The sequence below is a fragment of the Mus pahari genome, chromosome 17 (genome assembly GCF_900095145.1).
Source record: "Mus pahari chromosome 17, PAHARI_EIJ_v1.1, whole genome shotgun sequence".
In the NCBI taxonomy this organism is placed as follows: domain Eukaryota; kingdom Metazoa; phylum Chordata; class Mammalia; order Rodentia; family Muridae; genus Mus; species Mus pahari.
This window is the reverse complement of record NC_034606.1, coordinates 12,060,838-12,069,645: the sequence shown is the minus strand read 5'-3', so window position 1 is coordinate 12,069,645 and position 8,808 is coordinate 12,060,838.

Sequence of the window (8,808 nt, the reverse complement as noted above, 5' to 3'; positions counted from 1 at the left end):
TCTCTCTCTCTCTCTCTCTCTCTCTCTCTCTCTCTCTCTCCCCCTCTCCCGTCTCATCTCCCTTTCCCTCTCCCTCTCCTTCTTCCTCTCTCTTTCCCCCTCCCTCCCTCCTTCCCTTCCCCCTTCCTCTCTCTCTGTATGTCAGCTGTGTGTGTGTGTGTGTGAGTGTGTGTCTTTACTGTGTGTGTGTGTGTGTGGTTTTAATACTGAGGAAAATATGAAAAGAACTCATGGGAGAAAAGTTTTCTATTTGTTAGAGCTAAAAATCTTAAGATTTCTTTTTTTAGCCATCTTTCAGTAAATTGAAATCTTAATTTAAATAGAAAAATACATTGTTCAGTGACACATGAGTAAAGATTTCTGACAGTAATTAATCATGTTTTGCTTTATTTTGCTTTTTGTGACAGCACATTTATTTTGACAATTATCAATGATGAATGACTATAGAAAACAGAATGTTATTCGTTAACATCAACCATAACATATTTAGAGAAGGTTTTCAGAATTTTGTAGCAAAAATTTTCATAATACAAACGGTATATGATAGTCTAACATGGCTAAAATTAATAACTAGAAAATACCCCCCCCCCCGCATGACCCACAGACACATAATGTACAGAAAGTGAGATCTTGAAACACTCAGTAAATGGCATTTCTCCATCAAATCCCTCCCCTCCTATGTGAAGAAATGCCTAGGAAGAGGGTGTAGAAAGAGTCTAAGAACCAGAGGGGATCGAAGGCACCAGAAAAGCAAGGCCCTCTGAATCAACTACGCATAGTGTATAAGCATGCACAGAGACCGAAACTTCAAGTACAGAGGAGCTGCAGAGTCCTCTACATATATTTATGACATTCAATTTAACATGTTTATGACACTCCTGAATATGTGAACAAATGGGACTCAGTTTATTGTATCTTCTCTTGGGGCTCCGTTTCTTCTGTTGGTTTGCCCTTTTCAAATCCTGTGATTGTCTTTGTTTTATTGTATTATATTCTATTTTGTTATGTTGTCTTATTATCTCCTTGAAATCTGTTCTTTTTTAATGAAAGACAGAAAAAAAAAACAGTCAATCTGTATAGGAAGGTAGTGGAAAGAAGCTGGTAAGAGTGGAAAAGGGGGAAACTGAAGTCAGGATATATTACATGAAAATATTTTTTTTAATTTAATTTTATTTATAATTCACTTTTCACATTCCATATTCCATTCCCCACTCCTCCCCATCTACCCCCGACTGCTCCACATCCCACAGCTCTTCCCCACCACACCCCATCTCCACGTGGATGTCCCCACCCCCAGCCCACCTGACCTCTAAACTCCCTGGGGCCCTCCAATCTCTTGAGGGTTAGGTGCGTCATCTCTGAATGAACACAGACCTGAAAGAAAAGGGAGAAGGGGAAAACCTTTTTAAAGATGTACTTATTTTTATTTCATGTACATGAGCATATCCACATGTTGGTAGGTGCACCAAGTGTATGTCTACTGCCAATGGAAGCCAGAAGAATCTGTCTTTTCCCTTGGAGTTGTGACCAGAACCTGGGTCTTTTAGAAGAGCAGCAATCGCTCTTAACCTTGTGATATTTTTCTTCGACCATAGTTAGAAATTTCTGATTCTAGCTGGTTCTGTATTTTCTGTCTAATTGGTAGATATCTAATGGATGTCCATGTCAATGTCCTTTTTTTTTTCTTTATCAAGGCTTTATATTAAGGAGCTAAATATTTTTGTACATTACTGTTGTATTATAATCTGGATATATTAAAAAGTATTCACACAAAAGACTACATCTGGTACATCTGTTTATAATATAAAGAGATACACTCTAAAATAATTTTCTTTTAGATGATATGGGGATCTACATTTATCAATTTTTTGTACTCTAAAAAGAACAAGAAAACAGTATGTTTCCTTGATTCTATTTCAATACTAATCAAAATATGCTGGCAAGCTAGTTGGAAAGAAATGATCCATTTGAAATGTAAATAAGAAAATATCCAATAAAAAAGCGAAAAATGAAATGATTGAACAATTTATTTATCTTGGTAAGGTAACATATTTTATTTTTAAAGAAAAGATGACTTTTAAATCTTACCTACACTGAGCAGTCTAGACATGACCCAGAATTGACATCACTTCCAATACAGAAAAGTAATTGGGCAGGGTCAAGTTTGGAGTCATGTTTTTAAAATTTATGAGAACTTTGACTTTTCATCTTCAATGTTGCCAATGACTCTGATGGTCACAACTTAAATCTTAGGAGTCTCAACACAGAACTATTTGTTGAGTTTTTTTATGGTGATAATCACTACTGAATATATAGAATAAGATTCTTCATAAAGTCTAAAAGAAGCTATCCTGCTTTTCAATTGAAAAAATGGCAATGAAAATGAAAATATACACAAAAGATCTTAGTATATAAAAAATATCAAAATTTATATTTTGAGTAATGTTTACTCTTCTGAAAGTAATATATTTCTCCCTTACTAAAAATATTTGCGTAGACTTAAACAAATACATTGTTACTCACCTTGCAAATTAGAAGATTCATTTTATAATTGATTTTTCTGAGTTGTATAACTTACTTTCCATTAGGCAAATTTACTCATGAGCTTAGTAATTTACTCTTTACACATAGAGACACAAAATTGTATGGTTTCAGTCATACAAACAATCATATATTTTAGCATACTTTGGGTTTTGATATAGTAAAGGGATATTGTGTATTCCATAGAAATGCCTCCCCATAGTCTCATATATTTGGATGTCGAGTTCTCAGTTTATAGACTGCTTAGGAAGGATTAGGGTGTGTATTCTTAGAGAATGAGTGTTGGAGGTGTGCTTTTCCATTTCAAAATCCTACACTCAATTTTGCCTCCTGCCCGTAGGATAAAATGTAAGCTCTATGCCTAACACCATGTTTCTTGCCATCATGGTCATGGACTAACCCTCAGAAATTATGTCCCCAGATTAACGCTTTCTTTAATAAGCTGTCTTGGTCATGTCTTCTTTTTTCTTTTTCTTTTTTGTCACAGAAAGGTAAGAGTAAGTAAGAACTATGGGGACATTTTAACAATAGCTTTAATTGTGTACTAGTATTTCTGTGTTATTTAAATAACGCATTGTCCCAGGGTTTTGACTTATATGGAGATATTGTGCACTTGTATTTCTGTATCATTTAAATAATGTCTTACCCTGAATTTCTACTTCTATGGAGATCTTTAAAATTCAAAGTGTTCTTTTCTCAATTTGATGTGTATTTGCTGATTTGTACCAGCCACACATGTAAACTTAGAGTACAGAGACAATGATATACTGTTTTAGATTAGCACTTTAAATTAAAATTATATCTGCATAACAGGATTTTGTACATTGGAATCATAGAGAGTGTGTCTATAATAAAACTACAATTGCATATGGAGGTTTCAACTGAAAAAAAATTGAGTTTTTAATGTGATAGTAGGCTCACCTAAAATTTTTAACTCAAAGCTTATATGGTGCATTTATAGTACATGTTTCTTATATTTTGACATACAGCATCATTATCCCTTCAAATATTTGCATTTCTAGAGAGAAAAATCATGTAATTTGTCTGTTTCATTCTTTTCTAGCTGTCTTTACTCAATAACATCTAGCAGGCATATAGACTGAGCAGTGTCCATAAAATAACTTTTTTTGTGTTACAGCTTTCAATTACCATTACTGAACTGTTACTATTAGTACATATAAAAGATCTGGGAATTTAAGTTCAATTTAGCTTTCCAAAGCAACAGAATTTTTCTAATAAAATCTTCAAAAATGTATTTAGGGGAAAGTAGAATATCATGGATATCTCAATTGTCTAACATACTTTAAAGAAAAATTAAAGATGAAGGATGCATTAATTTCTAAATGATTTTTGTCATTTATGATGATATTTAACTAGAGACATACAGTTTAAGTTTTAAGATTATTTTTAAAATATTCAGGCCTTAGAAAACCTGTGAACTGTCTTCTCATAATTTTTCCTAGAGATTCTGCTAATATGTCTAGGCGTTATATCTCAGTCCCTACAGGAAGAAATCAAATTCAAGTAGTTTCACTGAATCTTCCTTTAAAAAAGAGTATCTCAGTAATTGTTGAAGGGATGAAATATAGATACTAAATTATATGGTCCAGTGGCCTTGGAATAAGCAGTTTTAATAGACAGTCCAGCACTGGTATATTTGATAATGCTCTCCAGTTTCTGTTCTGTACATTTATGTGCAGTTGTGAAGCTCAGCCTATATACAGTACTCATTTTATGCATGTACTGACTGGTTGTGTGTATCAAAGTCTAGGAGTTCAAGAGAAATAGCATGCCAATCACCATACACATGCCTGAATGCACTGAGCTTTATAGTGATTTCTACACAAAAATTCAAATTAACATTGAGATCCTCTGAAATTATAAAGTGATTTATATACAGAACACAGCATTAGACCTCAAATACAAATATGTCACTCTATTACAAATTTGTTTCACAGGATAATTTCTCAAAATAACTCATTATTTTCATTTCTATTATTTCCACTTCTGATACTGTAAACTAGATGGTGTCCATGACACTTTATATGCTGTATTTAAAACATTGTTTCAAATTTTTAAAAATGTAAATGAATGTTCTTTTTAATACTTAGGGTTAAAGTGATGTGACTTTCTAGAACATAGTTCTTAACACGAAGATAAGCATTAGTGTAATCCAGCACTTAGGAATCAGAGGCATGTGGATCTTTTTGAGTTGAGACCAGTCAAGTCTATAGAGCTAGTTCTAAGACAGCCAAGGCTACACAAGGAAACCCTGTTTTGAAAAACCAAACAAATAAAAACATTTTCATATGTATTATGGACAAGTAAAAATAATTCATATACAAATACTTGCTTTAGCAGACAATATTTTCAGCCTATCTGAAGTGACTGTACATATTGCTAAACTAATATGGGTAACAAAGAAAACCTTAGTGCTGAATTTCAATGTTTCCATGGAGATTAAAGAAAAGATAACTGTTCAGTGAAACAATTAGAGATAGATTAAGTATCATATATCACATGTAAAGTGAAGACTGCATGCTTTAGAACTTGAAACGTTATTTATCTGTATTCAAATGTATGCATATTTAATTTGCATTCTAAAACAGATTATGTGCGGTCCCTGTATTTCCACCTAATAAGCAGAAGCACAGAATGTGTTTTTATGAGCAGTACACATTCTGACATCAGTTAAACTTATTGGATGTTAGAATTAAAAATTACTCATCAATTATTTGACTTAAAATGAAAATAGTAAGAATTACTATTTTATGAATTTTTATGCAAGTACCTTAAAAGGGGAGCAGTCAGTAAGAAGGTAAACAATTAAAAGGTCAAAACCCAATATATGCAAATTGTGTGTAATATCTTATTCATATGATTTGTTTTTCTTTTTAGCCCTTTTTCTATACTTTTAACTCAAAATTTCTCATAGCGCCAGTTTTTCTCAATCAAAAACTCTCACAGAATCTACTCCTATTTTCTAAGACAAGTGCAATAATGTCATAAAATTCATTTTTTATTGGTCATTATATCAAGCCAAGAGCAACTAAAAATAATTAATATATAAGATTTAAAAACTATGCTTATAATCTTATTTCCTTATTAATATATCCATTTCCAATTGTGGCTCCTGGGGAAATTAGATATGTGGGTATGAAAGTGATAAATGTACTATGAAAATGGATAACTGACCATGAGTCAGGACAATTAATGAGAACCTCAAGGGGAAAACTTAAAAGACAGTGCTCAAGAATTAAATGTAAAAAATACCAACCTGTAAAGCAGGTTTTTAAAGAAGATCATGTCAAAGAGATCATTAAAAGGCCCATGATATACCCAGAAGACAGAGTCTCATAGCATTCATCCCTAAATTCCAAGTTTTTCTGATTTCTCTTCCGCAGCATTCTTTGTATAGCACAGGGCATCAGCATTCTCTGGATAGTCCAGGGCATTACAGATATGTACCACATAAAATATTTTTATACTGTAAAGTGTGATGGCTTCATAATCCTGTGTGTCTAGTATATTGAAAAAAATTAATTTGTATAAATGGGAAATTTGAGGATGTGTCAAATATTATCAGTAAAGAATTCATTTGAAGAACTAAAAGTAGAAAGCCACACTACAAAGTGAATAAAACCTGAGCAAAGAAAAGTGTTAAGAGATAACCAATCATGTGTAATGAGAATCACAAATCTTAGGAGAAGGAGGTATCACCGGCCAAGCTCTAAAAAGGAAAAAAATGAGCAAATTGATGAAAATGATCCATTTTTATACAATATAAGAAAATGTATACATCCATTTTCAATAAACAGTGAGCAAGAATTTGGAATTAAAGCCTCTTATCAGATATTCATAGATAGAATATTTACAGACATGGATGGATGTGGCAGTAAAGGAATAACATATTGAACGTTACTTCTTTTAATGTTGATTTATTTAAAAACTCAACTGAATGTGCTAAGACATACAGAGGTAGTTCAGCTCAAATACAGAAAAAACAGCGGGAGCATAATCAAATACTAGATATAGTTAGTTATAAATTTAAAAGATGAGAGTAGAAATTCTTTTGGAGCAAAAAAGAGCAATGGTATCACTGAATTGTGAAAGAATAAGACAGAAAGGAATAAGAGCCATGAACTAAAATGAATAATAAATTTATCAATATTAGATTTGAGTAACTAAATAGAAGAAAAATATTACCAAATGTGAAAAGAACAAAAGTAACACATATAGATGAAATTATAGTATATATGGAAAGATGTAAAAATGACTTAATTTTTAAACTAATGAAGATATGTTGGGAAGCAACATCAACATCGGACCAGAGACAGACAGGTAGATCAATGAAATAGAACTGAAGACTCAGAACCTATGGTCACTTGATCTTTGACAAAGAAGCAAAAACCATCCAGTAGAAAAAAGACAGCATATTCAACAGATGGCACTAGCTCAAGTGGTGGTCAGCATGTAGAAGAATGCAAATTATCTAGGCTTATCTCCTTGCACAAAGCTCAAGTCTAAGTGGATCAAGGACCTTCACATAAAACTAGAGACATTGGATCTAATAGAAAAGAAAGTGGGAAAGAGTCTGTAACACATCAGCACAGCAGAGAATAAAAAAGAAAATTCAGTGGAGAACATATATAGAACCAACAAATGATTTTAAAAGATTATGAAGAAAACAATTACATTTTCAGTATAAAAACGGTAAAATTCTTTAAAACATTTTATTAACAATTTCAAATATACTCATAAATTATTTTGTTCATATCCATCCTATTTTTTCTCACTGTATTTTCCTCTTCCTTTGAAACTCAGTTTCTCAAAATACCTCTATTTTTTGTTTTGTTTTGTTTTTATTTCATTTGGATTTCATTACATCATAATATTTCAGGTTTCTTGTATATTAAAATCAAAGCAAATACTGATGTGTCATACAACCAAGGCGTACTTAAGTTTCTTTTCACAGGTTATCTGAGAAATTTGCTCACTTATGATTATAACATAGCTATTAACATCTGATCAACTTATATGTCAACAGTGGTAGTAATGCATTATTCCAAATTTAAAAGGAAATATAACCTTACGGTTGTTATGTAATATTACTCAATTTTGTTAAAAAAATGTCTGTTTGCCTGAATATAATTTGCATCCAACTTTAAAAAGTCAGCTACTTAGCAGTGAATTGTAAGTTGTGATAATAGAACTAGAGGTGCTAATTCATATTTACTCTGCATTGAAATGGTGATACATTTACTTGTCATACACATACACAACACACACATAAGCACAAACACAAAATCATGTACCCATAGACATTCACAAACACTGCATACAAACACATACAGCACAACATACATACATATGTGACACCTATGCACATTCAACATAACAAACTCATAACACACCTCTGTGAAGGTGGTCTTCACAAAGAACATAATGGTGATTGGACTCTATTGATAATTAAACCCATATTATCAGAATTTTGGAGCTATCATTCAACAGAACACAGTAAGCTGCAGAACTTATGTATAACCTGGAAATAAAATTTAGTGAAAAATTAGACACAAAAGCATAAAGAACATACATAAAACCGATGGGATGATCTGATTATCTTCTTTTATTGTAACAGTGGCCACACACACACACACACACAAATTGATTCAGACACCAGAAGTAGGTGGATTGAGCAATGGGTAGTTATCCTTGTAAACAAGGTTCCTATTTCCTCAGAAATTAATAGAGCCATAAACACATGCAAGAATAAGGAAAAGGAAACCTAAAGTATAACAGAGGAAGAAAGGGAAAAAAGTATCAAAATGTGTCCATTGTATTAGTAAAGGGGAGCATAAAATTACTCTATTTTCTTCTTTGTTCTACTTTGTATTCTACTAATTTTTGTTCCACATTTTGCTTTGCAATTTCCAGTAAGATAGATTGGAGGTAGGAAAGCTTATGCTTTCTTCTATAGGCTACAAAATATTCAAATTTTAATTATATTAAATAAGTGGGCATCATGCTGAAATAGATCACTTTGGAGTTTTATTTCTAGACAAATGTTGATGTTTTCCTTATAGACAGAATGAATTTAACTGGCACATGAAAATATCAGTTTTGTTGCAGAAACCTAGATTCAGTCTCTCAACTGAAGAATAGATAAAGAAAATGTGGTACTTATCCACAGTGGAACACTAATCACCATATGAAAGGAGAGAGACAGAGAGAGAGAGAGAGAGAGAGAGAGAGAGAGAGAGAGAGAGA